This window comes from Eretmochelys imbricata, chromosome 14, assembly GCF_965152235.1.
Source record: "Eretmochelys imbricata isolate rEreImb1 chromosome 14, rEreImb1.hap1, whole genome shotgun sequence".
NCBI classification, from domain to species: Eukaryota; Metazoa; Chordata; order Testudines; family Cheloniidae; genus Eretmochelys; species Eretmochelys imbricata.
In genome coordinates, this window is record NC_135585.1 from 43207981 (window position 1) to 43219427 (window position 11447).

Here is an 11447-nt window from a genome sequence, read left to right on the forward strand (position 1 = left end):
CCAAGATGCAGCTTGTACCCTTCAGGTCACAACTTCTCAGCGTCTCTCTAGATTGGGACAAAGTTCGGGGTCGGGGCTGGTCCCATCCTCCCAGAACGCCTAATTCCTGAACAGTTCACCAGAAAGGAGACTGAACCCTTGGCCCTTCCCTGCTATGCAAATCCTTGGGGCGATGTAGGGAGTGACTGAGAGCACAATCCCCCCAGGAATTTCAGAGCAGATCAGAGGAAAGGGCTGATTCCCTGGGCTCCTCCTGTTTCTCTAGGAAGGAGCATGTGCCTCTTCTCTGAGAACCATCTCCCAAATCTCATGGGCTCTGTGTGTTGGAGGGGTGGGGGAAGGGTGCGTTTTCAGAATCTCACTCCCCAGGACAGCCAGGAGCCCTGTACTTAGTGCTCAGCAGAACCAGGCAGAGCTCTGGCTTGAAGTCCCAGCTCCTTCCTCTGTCCCTCAAGAAGGAAGGACCTGACACTACATTGCTCTGACCTCCCCAGCCAAGGACGGCCCATTGGGGACCCAGCTAGGACCCAGCTAGGAGAGTAGAAAATGCATCTTCCAGTCTCTCCTTACCAGTCCCCCAAAGACTTACGGTCAAATGGGGCTCACCTCCAAGATGAAGTGGAGCCTGTCTGTGTCTGGGGACTCTGCCAGCAGGTTCCCCAGCATGGCATCCAGGACCTCTGGGATGACTTTGTGCAGAGCCTGCAAAGCATGGGTCAGAGTTAGGGAACCTGGGCCTACACCTGCCACAGGATGGGAAGAGGGCTCTCTGGGAAGCACTGGGGAGACTCCCAAACACATCTCCCGGCCTCTCTCCTTCACATCGCACTGCAGGCAATTCGCAAGAATTGATGACCCCTAGACCTTTGATCCATGAGCTTAGCAGGTCTCTGCAGAGGGCCTTGTAGGCAGAAGAGTATGAAACAGCCAAGTTGCTATGGATGGAAGCTGGGCTTCTGGGAAAACACGGCTTAAGAAAGAAAGAAAGAAAGAAATCCCCCAGGGAGGGGTAATCTCTTCCCTGCTGGAGGGAAAGATCCAACCCTGCAGCTTGTTCCATCTCCGCTACCCCACCCCTACAGCTGGAGCTCCAGCGAATCAAGGGAGCAGGGACCAAGGACTACTCTGGAAGAGGAGGAGGATGGAGGAGGAGGAGGTACCTGGATGCCGGTGGTGTCCTTTTCCATGCCCAGGGTGAAGACGGAGTGAAGGGCAGCTCGCAAGAGGTGGGTCTCTAGGGCTGGCTCCAGGGCAGGTTTCATGGTGCTGGCAAGAGAGAGGAGCTGGTATTAGACTGTGCAGTACAGGGGTGGGACTGTCGCCAACACGGACACCAAGCCACAGGGATAGAGGCACAGGCTGGCGAGAATGGAAACTGAGGCACTTAGCTAGGGAATGACAAGGCCAAGGCGTCCCAGACAGACAGTGGCAGGACAGGAATAGCTCCTGTTCCCTGGAGCCTGCTGCCCCTCCTGTATCTGAGCCCGGGAGTGAGACCCTCCCCAAGGCCCCTGTCATGGAGAGAGTGAACCTTCCCACCCCACCATCTCTGCCAGAGGCGCCACTCTGGGGAGGTGACCTGGGAGGGACAGTGACGGTGACTCCCAGCCTTGGGCCTGAGCAGCACTGGGGTGAGGGGAGCCGGCGGGGTAGGGGGGTGGGGCTGTCTCGGTAGTAGAGGTAGCCCACTGCAGCCAGGGAGTGAGCGAGGACGGCGCTGGGTGACGAGTCATCGGGAAGATCCTCGATGAGCTCCTGTGAGAGGCGAAGGAGACAAAGGAGCGTGTGAGATTCAGGCCCAACTGACACCTCCCAGTGAGGAGATGACACAGCCAGTGCCCCACATGGCCAGCAGGATCCCCCACCACCTCCCACTCCTCCGATTCCTTCCTGCCCATCAGACTTGTCCCCCTTCCTGGATTCCTGTCCAGCTCACTCCCAATCCCCTTCTCTCCTCCTCCCTGTCAAAACTGCCCCCATTCAGCCCCATCCCGACGACCGAGCTGCAACCATGTGATTCTTTGTCCCCCAGTCTCAGCTGCCCTCCAGCCCCACAATTCCCCCCCTGCCCACTACTGACCAATCTCAGAATTTTTCCCTTCTCTTCTCCCAAGTCTTCAGCCCCAGCAATCCTTGTCCTCTGCTACCCCCTCCAACACCACCCAGTCCCTACCCATTAGCCCGGCCATACCCCTGCCAATCCCATGTCTCCCTCCTCCCTCCACCTGCCGTATGGCATGTCTCACTCACCACAATCCTCTTCACCACAGCCGCCTTGCAGCAGTGCGGCTCCAGCGTGTCCTCCCCTCTCTCCCGTGCAGCCAGACATGCGGGGTAGATGGCCTGAAGGAACAGGAGCTGCTGCCCCTCGTCCTGGACCCACCGGGAGTGGGGTATAGCGAGAGAGAACCTGTTAGCTAGGGACCTTCCTACCGCACCCAAACCAGCTCCAAGGCTCAGGCCTCAATGGGGGATTGTGGGGACCCGCCTACTGTCCAAATCCCCCACCACTCCTACACAAGCAGGATCAAGGACTGGGACAGTGCCTGTGGGGGGAGATGACCTGGGCTGTTTTGGGACTAACACCCCCATCTTGGGGGTCCCACATCATGGATGTAAAAGGGCTCCATTAGGGGTGGTGGATCAGGAGGGACAAGACCCTCAGCAGGGGGTGGGGATGCTGGGAAGGGACAGGGCAATCTTGGTTCCAGCCCAGGTGGGCAACATTTGTACCTTATCTCTGCACTGGAGCTGCTCTCAGATGACATTCAGAGCAGCTTCATCTCTGGCCATGTGCACCCCTTCCTCCTGCTCCGAATCCAGGGGGGTCCCTGCACCAAGGAGGGAAGGACAGGGGCGTGGTGGGCAGAGCAGGATTCAAGACCCCCCTTCCCACCTCAGGCACCCAGGGCAGATTGGGCCCCAAACCTCCCTCTCAGGGATGCCTTCAGCCCCCAACAGCTGCAGAAGTCCAGAGAAGAGCCCCCCTCCACTGCCCAGGACTCCAGGGGAGGTGCCGATTCCCCCGGCCCCGGAGCAGCAAGGACCAAAGTGGCAGCAGCTCTTCACGCCCCCACCCCCAGGTCCCCGTGCGGAAGGGGCAGCTGTGTGACTGCTGCTGCTCTCAGTGGGGTTTGCGTGGCTCAGGCCAGACTCCTGGGCTGGGGACCCCCCCCCCATATCACTGGGAGAGCGTCTGGGCCCAGGGTGTTCACATCCCGTCCTCAGCCCTCCCTCAGCCCAGCCTGGCTCCTCACCTGGAACAAAGCAGTGGCCTCCATCGGCCTGGCTGCTGCCAGAGGCCCAGGTGCTGCCGCTGTCCCCTGCTGAGCTGCCGGTGCTGGGACAGGGACCTTCCACCTCCTGGCCTGCAGAGGCTGGAAGGTCCTCATAGACCGGCCAGGGCGATGCCTCCTGATGGGAACGAGGGCTGGGCTCCTGGGGCCGCTGCTGCCCACACAACAAGCCCCAGAGCCACCCTGCCCGGCGCCCCTCCTGGGCTGAGTCCCGTCTGCAAAACCGCAGCCTGGGCCAGCTCCACTGGGGCCTGGTCGGGGCCTCTCCCAGCTCGGCGCCTGCGCCGGGAGCCGGGGTCCTTTTCCAGAAGGCCGGGCACTTCCGCCGTCTGGCCTGGACGGGAGCTGCTTCCCCGCCAGCAGGGACGCAGGGCTTGCTCTGCCCCTTGGGAAGATGGCAGCTGCTTCCCTCAGGCTCTGGGGCCACCTGCAGAGCCTTCCTCCTGAACATCCGCAGGAGCCTGGCCATCCTGGAACCGAGCAGGGAGCAGGGGTGAATCTGGGCTCAAGGCAGCCTTTCACTCATGGGCCTTTTCTGTCCCTCCTCCCCCCTGCTCCAAACAGCAGCCCCCTCTGCCCCCACAGGAGTGCAGGGAGTGCCATCTAAACACACTAGCAGGAGTTCATTGCATGATCTGCTCCCAACGTTCCCCCTCATAATCCCTGCTGCTGCAATATCCAGGAACTCTCATCCTTTTCGAGCAGTGGGGTCAGTCCCAAACACCACTGGTTCCTCTGGACAAGCAGCCCGCTCCTGTCGTCCCAGGCCACTCTCCCACCCGGCTAGAGAAGGAAGAGAACCCAGGAGTCTGGACTTCTCCTGGGAAACCATTCCCCACGTCAAAGTCACAAAGAGCCTAGGCACAGGAAGACCAGGGCCCTCCTCGTTCCCCATTGATTTCCAGGCTCAGCAGCTCACAGGGTCTGGCCCAGCTCCGAGACTCTCAGCCTGGGGAACAGTGTCCCACAAGGGCAGAGCCGGGAGCCCCATTGCTGGAACCTTTCCAAACACACTGGAGATGGCTCTGGAGAAGCCCCTGCCTGGCCTAAGAGTGAGGGGCTCTTGGGGGCTGTTTGCAAAGGAAATCCCCCTTTGGAGATAGTCTCTCCCCGTTTCTGCCTCTCCCCAGACAGACAGGGGAAGCCACCGAGGAACCCGAATGCCACTCACTTGCTCTCAGTGATGGGATAATGGATGGCGGATGTTCAGGGTCAGCAGACGTCCCTCGCCCTCCTCCTCACTCTCCAAGCCCAAGGCAGGCTGGAGAGGATGGTGACCTCAGGAGTTACCCTGCCCAGCCAGCAGGCAGGGTGATGACACGAGGGCGATGGACTGGCTGTGAAAACAAGAGTCTGTCTGATTGCCAAGGGACAGAGAAACTCAGCCAGCAGCAGGGGGGTGCAGAACACGGCCCTAGGGTGGAGGTGACAGCGCCTCCAGGATCCTGACATCCCAGCACTTTACACACCTTCCTGGAGCCTCCCAAACCCACTGGGCTGTAGCGATGGGACCCCAACCCTACTGATGGCAAACGGACCTCAGCTACTAGCTCAGGGTCACACTGAGTGTCAGAGCCATGGATGGACCCCTTCACTAACCACTGCCGCACACTCCCTCCCACAGCTGGCAATTGCAACCAGGCCCTAATGTCTGGTCCCCCTGCCTTTGAGAGGGAGTGTCACTGCTGCATCCATTGCTGCCTATTGATCTGTGGGACTTTGGGCAAGTTGCTCCCCCTCTCTATGGCTCTCTGGGACTCACATCCCTGAATGGGCTTTAAAAAAGACAATGGTTCAAGTTTGGCCCCAACTAGTTCTTGTTTCTCGAGACTAGCCATTTTAGCAAAGTTTAGAATTCTTGACATTCATCACCTGGAAACATCCCTTTCTCCTTCACAAACGGCCTTAACGTCCCTTATCTCACCCAGGCTCCCTGCTGCCTGGAGTTAGAGAATTGACCCTGTTCCCATTGGACCTACCCAAGGTGTCACACAGCAAAGCGGTGACAGAGCCAGAAAGAGAAGACAACAGTCCTGACTCCTGTTCGAACTAACAGACAACAACCCCCCGGAGGCAGGGATAAAGCCCAGGAAATCAGGTGTGAACATTTTCATGGAAACTGTTTTCTGTCAGAAAATCCATTCAGATGAAACCACTTTGTTTCTTGAAATCATAAGAAGTAGGATGAAATTTCTTTGCAAAAATATTTGTTTGCAAAACAAGAGCATCATTGTTTGTCACAGTGCATTAAACTGTCTCGTCGTACACAAAGGGGAGACACTATGATCTAGCAAAAAGAAAAAGGAGTACTTGTGGCACCTTAGAGACTAACGAATTTATTTGAGCATAAGCTTTCGTGAGCTCCAGCTCACTTCATCGGATGCATCTGTAGCTCTCGACAGCTGTAGCTCACGAAAGCTTATGCTCAAATAAATTGGTTAGTCTCTAAGGTGTCACAAGTCCTCCTGTTCTTTTTGCGAATACAGACTAACACGGCTGCTACTCTGAAACCAACTATGATCTAGAAAATTAGATGAGATGCTTCAGTCTGAGCTAAGTAGTTGCTGCTCTTCACAATTTCAAAAGAATAAAATACAAAACCAATAGAATATTAGGTCATAATCGGATATGGCTCAGTGTGATAGGACACCTCCTAGTCTGCACTGCTCCGAGTGACACGCTTCAGTGGATCCCCAGCATCCACCCATGGCGAGGTAGGTGGGAGAGGATTGTTATTCGTTCTTGACAGAAGGAGAAACGAAGGCTGAGAAAGGAGCAGGGACTTGTCTTAGCTGATGCAGCCAGTCAGTAGCAGAGTTGCTCTCAAATGAGCTACAGACCAACAATTGTTCATAGTAATTATTCAGCAAGTATTTGAGAAGAATTGGAATGTTGGAGAGGATCACGAACTGCTCCGAGACAATGAATGGAGAGCAGCATCCACATTGGTCAAACATGTAACTGGTTGTGACTTATTTGCTTGGTCATAAAAGAGAACAACAAAGACTAGAGTTTCCTCCCTGTCAATAGCCCCCTCCTCAGCCAATCAAGGTTGAGACTTTGAGGGGTGGGAGGCTAAGGGTTCTCAACAAATAGCCCAAAGAATGGCCCTGGTTACCACCGAGGGGATCACTCTCGGAGCACTATTCCAGTCTCACCTCTCTGTGTGGGCCTCCCACAACCCCCCCCCCACCTCGCCCGGCCCCCGCTCCACACACAGAGCTCTTGGTGGTGGGAGGAGAGCAGAGGAAAAGGAAAAAGGAAGCAAGAAGAGAAAAGTAGGAGGGACAGAGAAAAAGGGAAAACAAAAAGGAGAAACCCCAATGTCCCCAGTGATTCTAAGGGACAAAGTCCTAGGTCGGAAATAAAATACTGCCCCCACAATCTAATGTTTTCCTTTCCCAAAAATCAGCCGGCACCTGATGGATCAGACTGAACAGGTTCCAAACCTCTCCGAGGCTCTTACCTTCTATATAGGACGTCTGCTTTCGAGTAAAACCACTAAAAGAAAAGGAGAAAACTCCGAAGAGGGTCCTCCTTGCGCTCACGAACGTGCAAGTTGAATGCTCTCTCAGTCCTCCAGGAGAGACCTCGAGAAGGAGACGTGCTGAAGCAAAGCCACAGGGATCTCCGAGGTTGCCCCTGTCCTGCACCCCTGTCCTGCCTGGCTGATGTCAAGATTTCTCTGTGAGATCATCACCTCCCCACCACCTTTGTCCAATAGGCTGAGGTCCTGCCAAAGGCCCTTGTGATGTCACTGCCACACCCACCCCTCCCCTGCAGTGCTGATGTCCTGCCGCTGTCCAGCCACACTGGATGTTTGAGCTGCTTCCCCTGGATCACCCCACGCAATGACTCTTCCTTGTGAGGTGACACCGACTACACAGTCGAACACAGAGGTTCTTCCCCAGGCCGCAATTAGGTTTTCACAAGTTAGTTGACTTTATGGCCAGAAGGAACCGTTAGAGCATTTAATCTGATCCCCTGCGTATCCTAAGGCCTCCTGTATGTCAGAAGAGCTGGGCTTTTCTTTTACTCAGCGTTTTCCAGAAAGGCATCTAGTCTTTATTCAAAGAGATCAAGAGATGGAGAAGCCATCATTTCTCTTGGTTCTTTGTGCCAATGACAAACCACCCTCTTACAAATCTGGGTCTTATTGTCATTATACTTTTTCTGATTTCTGCTTCCATCCATGGGGTCTTGTCATGCCTCTGCTACATAAAAAGAGCCATTTACACTCAACATTTTCTCTCCATGAAGTCAAGCAACTCACCTCTCCTTCTTCTTTTGTATATACTAAACAGATTGAGCTTTTTCAATGTCTCATTAGAAGGCATCATCCCCATCACTCACTTACAAATCTTCTGTACCCTCTCCAATTGTTTTAACATAATATTCAAAATGTGGACACAAGAACTGGATTCAACATTCCAACATCAGTCTCACCAATGCTCTTTCACTTCCCTTTCCATCCTCACTACTCTATCCAGCCAAGAATGGCTTTAACCTTTTTTAACAGTTTCACACTGACAGATTATGTTCAGCAGCTCGTCCACTATGGCCCCCGAAATCCTTTTCAGGGTCAATGCTTTCCATCGGATTGTCCCCCATTCTGTAGGGTGCCACCTGACTCCTTTGTTACTGGAGCTATGGGGTTGCATTTGGCTTTATTAAAACCTAATTCTTTAGTAAGTGTTTTAGAAGAACTAGCCCATTAGAGAGAGAATCGTGAATTACTCAAAGACAATGAATGGAGAAAAGCGGCAAGAGCAATCAAATACATGTTTGGTTACAGCCTATTTCCTTGGTCTTAACAGAGGGTAACAAAGACCTGAGCCTCCTCCCTCACAATAGCCCCAAGCTCCCCCAATCAGCATTGAGACTCTGAGAAGCAGAAAGCTGAGAGTTCTCACCAGATGTCCCGGGTCACCACCGGAGGGAGTCACTCTTAGAGCACCATTCCAGCCACATGTCTTTGGGAGGGCCTCCCGCAATGAGAGTTGGAATGCAAACCCCCCTCGCCCCCCCTCCATCCCCAACTCCACATGCACAGACAGGTCCTGGTGGTGAAAGGAAAGCAGGGGAAAGGGACAAAGATGCAAGAGAAGACGAGAAAAGAGGGAGAGACAGGAAAAGGGAAAACAAAAAGGAGAAACCCCAACGTCCCCAGTAATTCTAAGGGACAAAGTCCTAGGTCGGAAATAAAATACTGCCCCCACAATCGAGTCTTTTCCTTTCCTAAAAATCAGATGGCACGTGATAGATCAGACTGAACAGGTTCCAAACCTCTCCGAGGCTCTTACCTTTTCTATAGGGATGTCTGTTTTCGAGCAAAACCACTACAAGAAAAGGAGAAAACTCCGAAGAGGGTCCTCCTTGCGCTCACGAACGTGCAAGTGAATGCTCTCTCAGTCCTCCAGGAGAGACCTCGAGAAGGAGACGTGCTGAAGCAAAGCCACAGGGATCTCCGAGGTTGCCCCTGTCCTGCACCCCTGTCCTGCCTGGCTGATGTCAAGATCTCTCTGTGAGGTCATCGCCTTCCCGCCACCTTTGTCCAATAGGCTGAGGTCCTGCCAAAGGCCCTTGTGATGTCACTGCCACACCCACCCCTCCCTTGCAGTGCTGATGTCCTGCCCCTGTCCAGCCACATTGGATGTTTCAGCTGCTTCCCCTGGATCACCCCACTCAATGAGCGTTCATTGTGGGCTCAAGCCCAACATAGTAAAACATCAGAGGCTTCTCCCCATGCTACGCTCAGTTTTTCATACATGAGCAGACTTTATGGACAGAAGAGACAATTAGAGCATGTCATCTCACCCCCTGCATATCACATGCTTTCTGGAGAGCATAGTAGCTAGTTTTTGACTACACACATTCCAGAAAGGCATCTCGTCTTCATTAGAAGACATCAAGAGGTGGGGAATTCCCACCACTTCCCTTTCTAGTTTGTTCCTTTGGTGATTCATCCTCACCGTTGAATATGTGTGCCCTCTTTCGAATACGAATTGGTCTCTTTTGAGTTTCCAGCCACTGTTATGCTTTTCTCAGCTAGATTAATGAGCCCTTTCATACCCGATATTTTCTCTCCGTGAAGTCACTTCAACACTTCAATGACGTCACCTCCCGATCTTTTTTATCATCTAAACAGGCTGAGCTCCTTCAATAGCTCACTGGCAGGCATTTTTCTCCAGCCCTCAAAATGTTTCATTGATTTTTGCTGCCCCATCTCCAAGATTTCCAAATCTTTTTTCAAAGGTGGTTGCCAAAACTGGATGCAGGATTCCATGATCAGTCTTCCTCATAGTGTGTCACCTCCCTATACTCCTCACTGCTCTTTTCATACATCTAATGATGGCTTTAGCCCTGTCCACCACAGCATCACCCTGGGTGCTCATGTGGAATGGCTTGCCTAGCATGGCCCCTAAATCCTCTTCACAGTCAGTGCTTTCCTGGATACACTTCCCCACTCTGTAGGTGTGGCCTGCATGCTTTGTCGCTAGCTATGGGACCCTTCATATGGTTCTTTTCCAACTTGTTTTCTTTGAATGGGTCCAGCTTATCAAGGGATCCGATTGCTCTGTGTCACTGCCCTCTCCTCATCATTAATTACCACTCTGCTACTATTTTATCACCCACCAATGTTAGCAGCAGTGATTTTATATTGGGGTGCAGTTCATTGATATTTATTTTCAAGAATTAGTCCTTGAGAGTCTCTTTATATCCCTAGTACCCAGAACCTGCTCCACACAGCGCAGCGAGAAAAGGCCACCCAGACCAACTGCTCCCCTGGGGCTAAGCACAGAACAAACTTAGGAGCTTGTAAAAAGAAAAGGAGTACTTTTGGCACCTTGGAGACTAACCAATTTATTTGAGCATAAGCTTTCGTGAGCTACAGCTCACTTTATGCATGCGATGAAGTGATCTGTAGCTCACGAAAGCTTATGCTCAAATAAATTGGTTAGTCTCTAAGGTGCCACAAGTACTCCTTTTATTTTTGTGAATACAGACTAACATGGCTGCTACTCTGAAGCCTGTCATTAGGAGCTTGTGTTATCCATCGGGTCTGATCTACATGTGGGGGTCATCAGCTTACAGATACACTCTAGACTGGTACCATAGCAGGCCCCAAATGTATCTAAGTGCCCCAGCTTGCAAAACAGGAGGGAAAAAACCATAACCTTGAGTAGCTTTATTTATAGTTGTGGAAACTGAGGCACACAGAAGCAAAGAGATTTGCTCATGGTCAAAGAGCCAGGAAGAGAAAACGGCAGATCTGCTGATAGTCAGTCCTGGGCCCTAGCCGTGTTTGTCCTGGCCTCTCTGCTTCAGCTCCAGTAACAACCTGAGTCGAGGGTTTCTTCTTCTCCCTGTCCTTTAACTTCACATCGCTGCAGAAGAAAGATTGTTTCTGACCAGCTGGTTCTAATGCATGTCGATGTCTTTCCAGAAGATGTGCTCTGGCTCAGTTCCATGTCATGGGTTTTCTGGAGGAAGCACTCGGTGCCGTTCTAGGGCCTGTGTTACACAGAAGATGGACAGAATGGTCCTTTCTGACCTTCAATTATTTCTTTCGCTTGGAGGATAATGCTGGTCATTTTCTCTCAATCACTTTCCTTTGATATAATTTCAATCCAGTCCAAAGGATTTCCTCTTCCATTGTGTCTTCAGCACCTTTCCTAGCAAACAGTTACTGTTGGAGCACAGGTTTCCAGTTTCAGGCTGTCCCAGGGTGAGATGGCCATGAAGGGGGTAGTAGCTCAACTGAACCTATCCCCAGGTGAAGGGAATAAGTGCAGGGGTCACATGAGAAGGAGCAGCATGGAACTAGGATCCATGCCTGGTGGGTGATATAAGGACAGCCTGTGCTCAGCCAGGAGAGAGACCCGCAATGGGAGCAGGCCTGGGAGGGGCTTGGGTAGTCCTTTAAAGGCAGTTTCGGTACACAGTAGGGAATGGAACAGCCAAGCTGCTAGGGTTGGGAGCTGAGCCTCCTGGCAGTGTCCAGGAACGAAAGCACATTATCTGCCGGGAAGGAAGTCCCCACAGAGGGACACCGTAATCTCCCAGGGAGGGAAAAGGCTCTCACTGCCTTTTCTTAACCTCATGGGGTGTTCTCCTGCTCCGCCAACCCCACCCCTATTTCAGCATCTC